The 8,919-nt window shown below is 42.7% G+C and overlaps 1 pseudogene; it reads left to right on the top strand.

Moving 5' to 3' along the window:
• Window positions 1-651: 651 nt before the first annotated feature.
• LOC114217766 (MICOS complex subunit MIC26 pseudogene) lies at window positions 652-1,295 on the top strand (annotated as a pseudogene).
• The last annotated feature ends 7,624 nt before the right edge of the window (window positions 1,296-8,919 follow it).

The raw sequence follows: 8,919 nt of genomic DNA on the forward strand, positions 1-8,919 counted from the left end.
GAGAGGAGATGAAACCAAGCAGGTAAGGAGGGTTGGGGTGGATCTCGTAGAGTCTTATACACCAGCACAGGGATTTCTACTTTCCACTCTGAGTGAAATGGGGAGCTGTGGAACAGAGAAATGACATGGCTTGGATGATATGTTGAAAAGCTCATTTAACTACTGTGCTGAGAGTAGACTCTAAGGAGCAAAACTTGAAGCGGGAAGACCAATTAAAAGACTATTACAGTAAACCACACAAGAGGTAGCAAGGACTTATACCAGGATGTGACACTGGGGGAGTGAGAAGTACATGGATTCTGAGTATGTTTTCATGGTAGGATGATCTCACCTATCAACCATTGTGTGCAAAGAGAGAAGAGAGCCAAGAATGAATACACATTTTTGACTTGAGCAATTGAAAGGATCAACAGCTTATTGTGTTGAGAAGTTTCAGTTTGGGTGGAGGTTGGGGAAATGATTAGAAGTTTAGTTAAGAAAATGCTACGCTTGATATGTCTCTACACACATCCAAAGGAAGACGTCAAGTTGGTAATTGAACTTGAGTCTGAAGTTCAGAAGAGAGGTCTGTGTGGAACATATAAATGTGGGTGTCATCAGCATTTAAATTACATTGAAAACCATGTGACTGCGCCCACCGGAGCCACCTCTGCCAGCAGCATGTTCAAGGTAATTCAGAGGTCTGTGGGGCCAGCCGGCCTGAGTCTGCTCACCTTCAGAGTCTATGCATCACCTAAAAAGGACTCACCTCACAAAACTTCTGTGAAGGTTAATGAGCTTTCACTCTACTCCGTCCCTGAGGGTCAATCTAAATATGTGGAGGAGCCAAGGACCCCACTTGAAGAAAGCATTTCACATCTCCGACGTTACTGCGAGCCATATGCAAGTTGGTGTCAGGAAATGTACTCACAAACTAAGCCCAGGATGCAGAGCTTGGTTCAATGGGGGTTAGGCAGCTATGAATATCTCCAAAATGCACCTCCTGGATTTTTTCCAAGACTTGGTGTTACTGGTTTTGCTGGCATTGTTGGACTTCTTTTGGCTAGAGGTTCAAAAATAAAGAAGCTGGTGTATCCACCTGGATTCATGGGACTTGCTGCCTCTCTTTATTATCCACAACAAGCCATCGTATTTGTCCAGGTCAGTGGGGAGAAATTATGTGACTGGGGTTTACGAGGATACATAGTCATAGAAGATTTGTGGAAGAACTTTCAAAAGCCAGGAAATGTGAAGAATTCACCTGGAAATAAATAGAATGCTCCATGCTCTGCCCATTTTAATCAGTTATAGGTAAACATTGGAAACTCCGTGCAGTAAACCAGTATTTCTACAGAAAAATGGCAGAGAAGCCAGTACTGAATATAGTAAATTGGCTTTCTTCCTCAGGACAAATTATACTAGGCTTCTTTGTTACCTTGGGTGATGCTATGCTGCAAGTGGACTAATCGGAAATCCTTTCACCTAGAGATAATGTCTAGCCTTAGAACTCCTCGTTCTCAAGTTACTATTTATGTACATAATTAAAATTCCAAATTAAAAAAAAAACATGTGACTGCATGAGATTCATATGAAGGGAGTGTCGACAGAGAAGAAAAAAGGACTAAGGAATGATCTCCAGGTCACATCAGTGTTAAAAGTTTGGGGTGAAGAGGGGAAGCCATCCAGGGAGAGCAGGAAGGAGAATAGTGAGACAGAAGGAAAACCAATGTGGTGTCCCAAAAGCTAAGAGACAGAGTGAAGTCTGTCAGGGAGGTGGGAAGGGCTGATGGGCAGGAATGGAGGTCATGGGGCATCTCGACAAGAGTGGCCTTTAAGGAAAGGTGGAGGCAAAGTAAGGGACACAGCAGGTCTGATTAGACAAGAGCAAAGGTAATTAGTTCCTCTTTGGCAACAATTCTAACTCTTTGGTCTCAGGGCCCTTTTACACTCCTAAATGTTCTTGAGGACCCCAGGGTGCCTTTGATGATAGGGGTTGTATTTACCAACATTCCTCTATTAGAAATCAGAAGTGGGGAATGTTTAGAACACAAGAGTGCACAAGCTCACCTTGCTTTAGCCACCAGAGTGGTGACATCATCACACCTTGTGTAGCTTCCGGGAACCTCCACTCTGCACTGATGAGAGGTGAAAACGTTCTAGACTATTATGAGAATAATTTGACTTCATGGACCTCCTGAAAGGGTCTCAGGGATCCCAAGTGATCCCAGCCTCCTTTAGAAACTGCTAGCACGCATGAAAGGAAAGCACAGGATTGAGGATCCAGGTGGGTGGTGAGGAGGTGACCATATGTGAACGTCCCCAATTCCCAGGATTGAATGCTGTCATTGCGAGAGCGAGGGTGGGGGCTGGGAAGAGAACTGGGGGCTGCAAGAAAGGAGAGATGTGAAATCAGTCTAGAACAGGAGTAACGGCTGGGATGACTACAAGCATTTGAGGGGATCTTACGTTGCTAGGTTTAGTTGTTTCAGCTTTTGGTGGTGATTTATCCTGAAGTGTTCATGCATGTGTGATTAAGAGAGACAGAAAAAAGAGAGAAGTCCATCCAAACTTGTGTTGTTCAACACGTATTTATTGGTGACAAGAATGTGTCTCAACCAGGGCGCCTGGGTGGCTCAGTCAGTGAAGCGTCTGCCTTCAGCTCAGGTCATGATCTCAGGGTCCTGGGATCGAGTCCCGCATCGGGCTCCCTGCTCAGCGGGGAGCCTGCTTCTCCCTCTCCCTCTGTGCTCTCTCTCTCTCTCGCTCTCTCTCAAGTAAATAAGTAAAATACTACAAAGGAAAAAAAAAAGAGTGTGTCTCAACCAGATTATTACACTTTGTTTCTATGGGTCACAAAGCAAATTGTAAGACTTTTGCTATGTATTCCTTTATTTGTGAAGTAATTATAGAACACCCACCATGCACCAAGTATATCAGGCTTTGGGAAGTTAAGACTGAATAGGCCACGGAGTCATCCAACCATCAGAGTTCAGATTCCTATTTGAACTGCATATGCTAAGATTTAAATTGTTCCAGAATTTCGCTGATGTGTGAAGAATGTGATTTTTACCATTCTATCCAGGTCCTACATAGTTGAGATTTATGTTTCAGTTCTGACTTGAATGCTTGTAATAACATATCAAAGCCTTCTGAAGAGAAATTAATCAGCACATTATCACTTAAACACGCACTCTTCATCCTTTCTCCGTCTTTAAAGGTCCCTCTGCTTGGCTGTTTTGTTTGTGCAGTGAATATAGAAACATTTTAACCCATCGTAAGTGGTGGCAAAAATGTGGGATTTTTTAAAATATAATAATGGGGGGTGGCGCCTGGGTGGCTCAGTCAGTTAAGCTTCTGACTCTTGATTTCGGCTCAAGGCATGATCTCAGGGTCATGGGATCAAGCCCCACATCTGGCTCCGGGCTCAGCACCGAGTCAGCTTATCCTTCTCCCTCTGCTACTAACCCTGCTCCTCCCCCTGCTCGCTTGCTCTCTAAAATATAAATAAATAAATAATGGGCAGCAGAGAAGAAGAGTTTAGATCTGCTCGTGTTACCACCTAAACATACCTTTGAGTTTGCAGGTATTGAGTCAAAAATATATTTGGGAAAGGGGGTGATTTTGACATTTGGGGAGCCCTCGTCTAGTCCCCCAAAACTCTAGGTGCCAAGAAAATGAGCTTTTCCCTTTAAGGTGAACATTTTTTGTCTTCTTGAGAAATTGTAACCCAATATTCTGGGTTCTGGAGACAAAACAGGATTACTACGACAGATCCCATTGTATCATTCCTGAAGTAGTAAAACACCGGGTTTTTCCTACTAGACATTGGGAGGGAAGAAGGAGAAAAATTAGGAAATGACAGCTGAAAGAGAAATTTTCATTTTAATTAATTTGTCATAAAATGTTCTTTACTTGGTGTGATTTGAAGTGGATTTTACAATCAATTACATTGCGTGAGACACTTAACAGGCACACTCTAGACTCCGCACCACACTGCCTGAGCTTTATTACCTGGATGGTAAACCTAAACAAATGGATGTATAATGATTTGTAGACAATTCCCATGCAATAACTCTATTATTAAATCTAAGGCATTATTAAAGGTTAATTATATTTTAAATTATTGAGATTTAACAATGATGTAATATACGGAGAAGATATTTATCTCCTCCAGTTTGTCCTATAATTACTAACCTCTGTGAACTTCTCTCTTTAATTCTGCCATTCTCCTTGCTAAATAGCCTCTCTGATGGAATCCTACGCCTACAGCCCAAGATGACTCTTTCTGCTTGAGACCTTTGATATGGTCCTTATCCACCTCTCTTCTTCTCCATCTTTACCCGAGATCTTGTCACTATCTTCAAAGGGAAAACTGTCTTTTCAAGGCAAGAGTTCTCACCCTTCCCTTACTTTTCTCCTCACCCAGATTCTTCTCTTCGTTGCTCCTTATCTCCCTCAACGTTCTAAACATCTAAAGCACTAAGCGCGTCATTTTGTCCCCATCAAGGCTGCTCGTAATTTGACCTCTTTTTCCTTCCTTGCTCATCTGTATTTTGCTGCCGTTCAGATGCTCCCATTCCCACCTGCCCGACAGTGTGTTTCCTAAATTGTCAACACGTCCTAAATTGAATTAGAGTGAAAGCTTCAAGGTATGTTTCCAACACTTCGTCTCTTTCTTTTAGCCTCACCTACAAGCTCCTACGAATATATTGGACCTTCACTACTTCTATTTTTCTCCCTTAAAATGGGACCTAGTTTCTCCCTTCTGAGGCTGTTACAGGTATTTGTTAACTAGGTGTTTTACATTTTCTTTTCTTTTCCTGTCATGCAGTTTTTGTATTCTGATGCGAATGTTCACCTCTACCTTCAGAGATCTCTTTGGACATCTCTCCCATGTCTTCTCGAGCCTTCTCCTTATGCAAATGCAGTAGTTTTTATTAAGCACCCTCTGTGTGTCAGACACTGGTTCTAGACTCAGAGGCTAGAGAGAACAACAACACAGTCAAGAGCTTCCACCCTCATGGAGCTTGCAAGTCGGGAGAGACTGACAATAAAAAGTATGTAAGGGACAATAGTAATCATAAAAAATAAAGAATATTACACATTCAGAGAAGGAAATCAAAGTGGGTCAGGTCACAAAGGGGGACAAGAGAAGAGAACAGCCATGTGAGACACGGCATGCAAAGAAGACTTATCAAAGAAGTGACATATAAGTCCAGATCTGAGTAATGGGAAGGAGTCAGCCATGTGAACACAAAGCCATAAAGGACCTGGAGGGAGAATATTCCAGAAAGTAGGAATGGCACATTCCAAGTCCCAGAACTTGGGTTGGTTGGAACAAGCTTGGTTAATTCAAGGAACAAAAGGAAGAGGGGAATTGCAGGAGCTTCGTGAGCCCCTGGAGGAGTAGGAGAAGACTGCCCAGGTAGACAGTGCCAACTGCACAGCACATACCTAAGGGCTTGGACTGTATTACAACTTCGGCCTTGAGTTCATCGACTTCAGCCTTCCCAGCGCTAAACATGGCATCTTCCAGGTTCCATAGCTGAGTACCCAAACTTCCATAAAGATATCTCATGTTTTATCCAATTCCAGAAACCAAAGAACAAGGCAAACATCAGTGTCCTCCTGCTTTCACATCGACATCAAAAGAATCTAAGGAATTACACAAAAATGTTACAATACTTAACTCTCACTACTGGGTTTACAGGCGGCTTCTTTTTTCTTTAGACTTTCCAACATTTTCCAACTTTTCTATCATGCACACTACTAATGTAATCCTAAAACAAAAGCACAATTTAAAAATATACAGAAGTTACAAAACAATGTATGCATCCTTGCATCCTTTTGGTATTTCTCATCAGCAGATTCATCCATTTCCACCCTGAAAATAATTGAGTGCTCTTTCTCTGAGCACTCTTTCTCCTATGTCTCTTACGGTTTTTCTGGAATACCGAGGTGAGTTGTTTCCCCAAGAACTGAGTTGTTGTTTGAGTGCATAGGTAGGATTGCACCTCTGGGGTAGATGCAGTGCTTGTAGTCACACGCAGAGGATGCCGCCAATTGAGCCGAAGCTTCTTGTGCTTGGTGCTCAGGACACTGTTCTCATTTAAATGGTTAAGAGGCAACAGGATGCTACATGTAAAATGAAACTTCCCAAGACTTTATCTGAAGAGATGAGGCTGAAATCATACACATCATACATAGTTTAAAAATGAAATCTGTGATCAGCTCTGGAGGCCTGGGTCTGGATCCACTGCAGCCACTGAAGCCTTCTAATGGGCAAGAGCAAAGCCAAGGGGACCACCGTGGACTGGAAATTATTTTCCACCATTTCTTCCAGGGGTCCCACAAATTTAAAAATTCCATATGTATTTGGTAAGTCAGAGGGAGTAAGAAAAAAGAGAGAGAAGGAGAATGGGGAAGAAAGAGCGAGAGAGAGATGAATTCCTGCCAAGTCTAGGGTCTCTATTAAAAAAAAAAAAATGCCCGAAGTACGCCAGTTCAGCCACAGCACATCTGGGAATTGTTTGAAGGATAATGACAGTAATAATTATGATTACTTACACTTAATTCTCCCTCACAGGGGCGCTGTGAAGATTAATGAGTTAATGCTTGTAATGTGTTTTTGGTTCCTCGATGAAAGCTCCCATAAAAGCCCAGATTATTATTATGGTTATTGTTGTTTATATTAGACCATTCCTGTGGAAGGCTTCGTTTCCCTGCCGTCCGTACGTTCCCATCATAAAGTACAACCGCTTCTCTAATAACACCCCCTGGCTCCAGGAGCAGTCACGTCAGGCAAGAAAGCCCCACTTCAAGAAAGAAATGGCAAACAAGATCTCTGTCAGCAGCTGCCCGGGTCCCTCATGCCTGATAGACTTTGTTCCATACTCTTAGCTAAACCATAAGGAAAGAAGTAAGTAGTTTCATGCCCCAAATGAGAAATATGTTGACAGGGCAAATATCTTCCAAAATAGAGAGTCTGAAGACAAATCTGTAGATTCTTCACCCAATCGATAGAGAAGGCTTTAAAATGTTTAAAAAAGGCTCATAGAATAGCTTGTTCAAAATCAAATCCACATAAAGGTAATAGGTCAGTGGATTGCCATATAACATTAATTTATTCATTCTCTTAAAGAAAAGTATTGCAAACCTGCTTATTCCCTACGCATCGGCCTATACCAAACACTGTTGAACAAGACAGGGTCTCTATCTTTGAGAAGATGGTTGTTGAAAGATATCAGATTAGTCACCTGCATGTGGTCTGGTCGGGAGGGTAGGGCACCGTTACAAATGCAGCTATACCTCTGGAAAGGAGGGGTGATACATTTCATTTCCTAGGGTAAATCTCTGGTCCCCATCTTTCATTGCACTCAAAAATGGCAATTTATTTGCTCAACAATGAAAACATTTTTCTGCAGGACTAAAAGAGGAATGAGCCACCATCAGGTTCCTTTTTGCATGGCACATATGTAAGGACAAATGTATGTAATGTGTCTGGTTCCTTAAAGATGCTCAATAATATATAAGTGAATGCCATTGCCCCTGAAGAAAAGAAGATAATGTCAAACAAGGACCTCCTTCTTTCTTCTACTCTAGTGTCTCATTTCTCAACTTAAAACGGTCATTCCTGGGACGCCTGGGTGGCTCAGTCAGTGAAGCATCTGACTTCAGCTCAGGTCATGATCTCAGGTTCCTGGGATTGGGCCCCTCATTGGGCTCTGAGCTTGACAAGGAGTCTGCTTGTCCCTCTCCCTGTCCCTCTCCCTGTCCCTCTCTCTGTCCCTCTCTCTATCCCTCTGCCTCTCCCCCCACTTGTGCACTCTCTCTCTCTCTTTCTCTCTTACTCTTTCAAATAAATAAATAAAAAGTCTTAAAAAAAACAAACCCTGTCATTCCTTAACTCTAGAGGGTCCTGTAATCATTAGAGGAGGAAGGAACTTAGGAGACAATCAAGACCCTCCCTCCATCTGCCTCTATGTAGCAGAAGCTGCTAGTTACCTACTCAGTAGTTACTTCCCCCTTCTTCCGTAGAAATAGAATCTTATTTTTAGTGGGACACTTTGCCACTAGGAAAAAAAGACCACATTTCCCAGCCTCCCTCGAAGGTAGGTGTGGCCATATGACTAAGTTCTGGCTAAGGAGAGGTTGGCGGTGATGTTCTGTAGGAGCTAGCTCAGTTGGCAAGCGCCTCTTCCGTCCTTCCCACTTCCTCTTTCCTGCTGCCTGGAAATCTGACATGACAGTAGAAATTGTAGTAGCAATTTAGGACCATGAGCAGAACTTGAGAATGAGAGGCAAAATAATGCCCCTGACAAAGATGTCCATATCCAAATCCTTGGAACTATAAATAAAAGGGGAATCAAGGTTATAGATGGGATAAACATTACTGATCAACTGACCTCAAAGTAGAGAGATTATTGTGAATTGCCCAGGCATGTCTCAAATAATCACAAGAATCCTTAAAAGAAGTGGGAAACAGAAGAAAAGCTGAGAGATGGCTAAGTAAGGATGACGCTGCTGGCTTTGAAGGATGGAGCAGGAGGCCATGAGTAGCCTCTGGAAGCTGCAGAAGGCAAGGAAAATTTTCCCCTTAGAGCGTCCCAAAGGAATGCAGCCCTGCTGACCCCCTGATTGTAGCCCAGGGAGGATTTGAAATCCTGACCTCAAAAATAATAATATAAGTAAATTTGCACTGTTTTTAAGCTCCTGGGTTTGCAGTCACTTGTTATAGCAGCTACAGGAAACTAATAGACTCCTACTGAGGATGACAGAGCAAAAGAGAGATGGGTCTGTGTCCCCACGATGCCGTAGAGCTGCCATCCCAACCCTGGATGACCTAATTCCATGCTCCTTTTACATGAAAGAGTAATGCCTTTGGTGTTTAGCCCGCTGTAATTTGGGGCTTTCTTTTATATGTAGCAAAACACAACTCCT

Source organism: Eumetopias jubatus, unplaced genomic scaffold (genome assembly GCF_037043125.1).
Source record: "Eumetopias jubatus isolate StellerSeaLion01/CBP00866 unplaced genomic scaffold, mEumJub1_p1.0 scaffold_8, whole genome shotgun sequence".
NCBI lineage: Eukaryota > Metazoa > Chordata > Mammalia > Carnivora > Otariidae > Eumetopias > Eumetopias jubatus.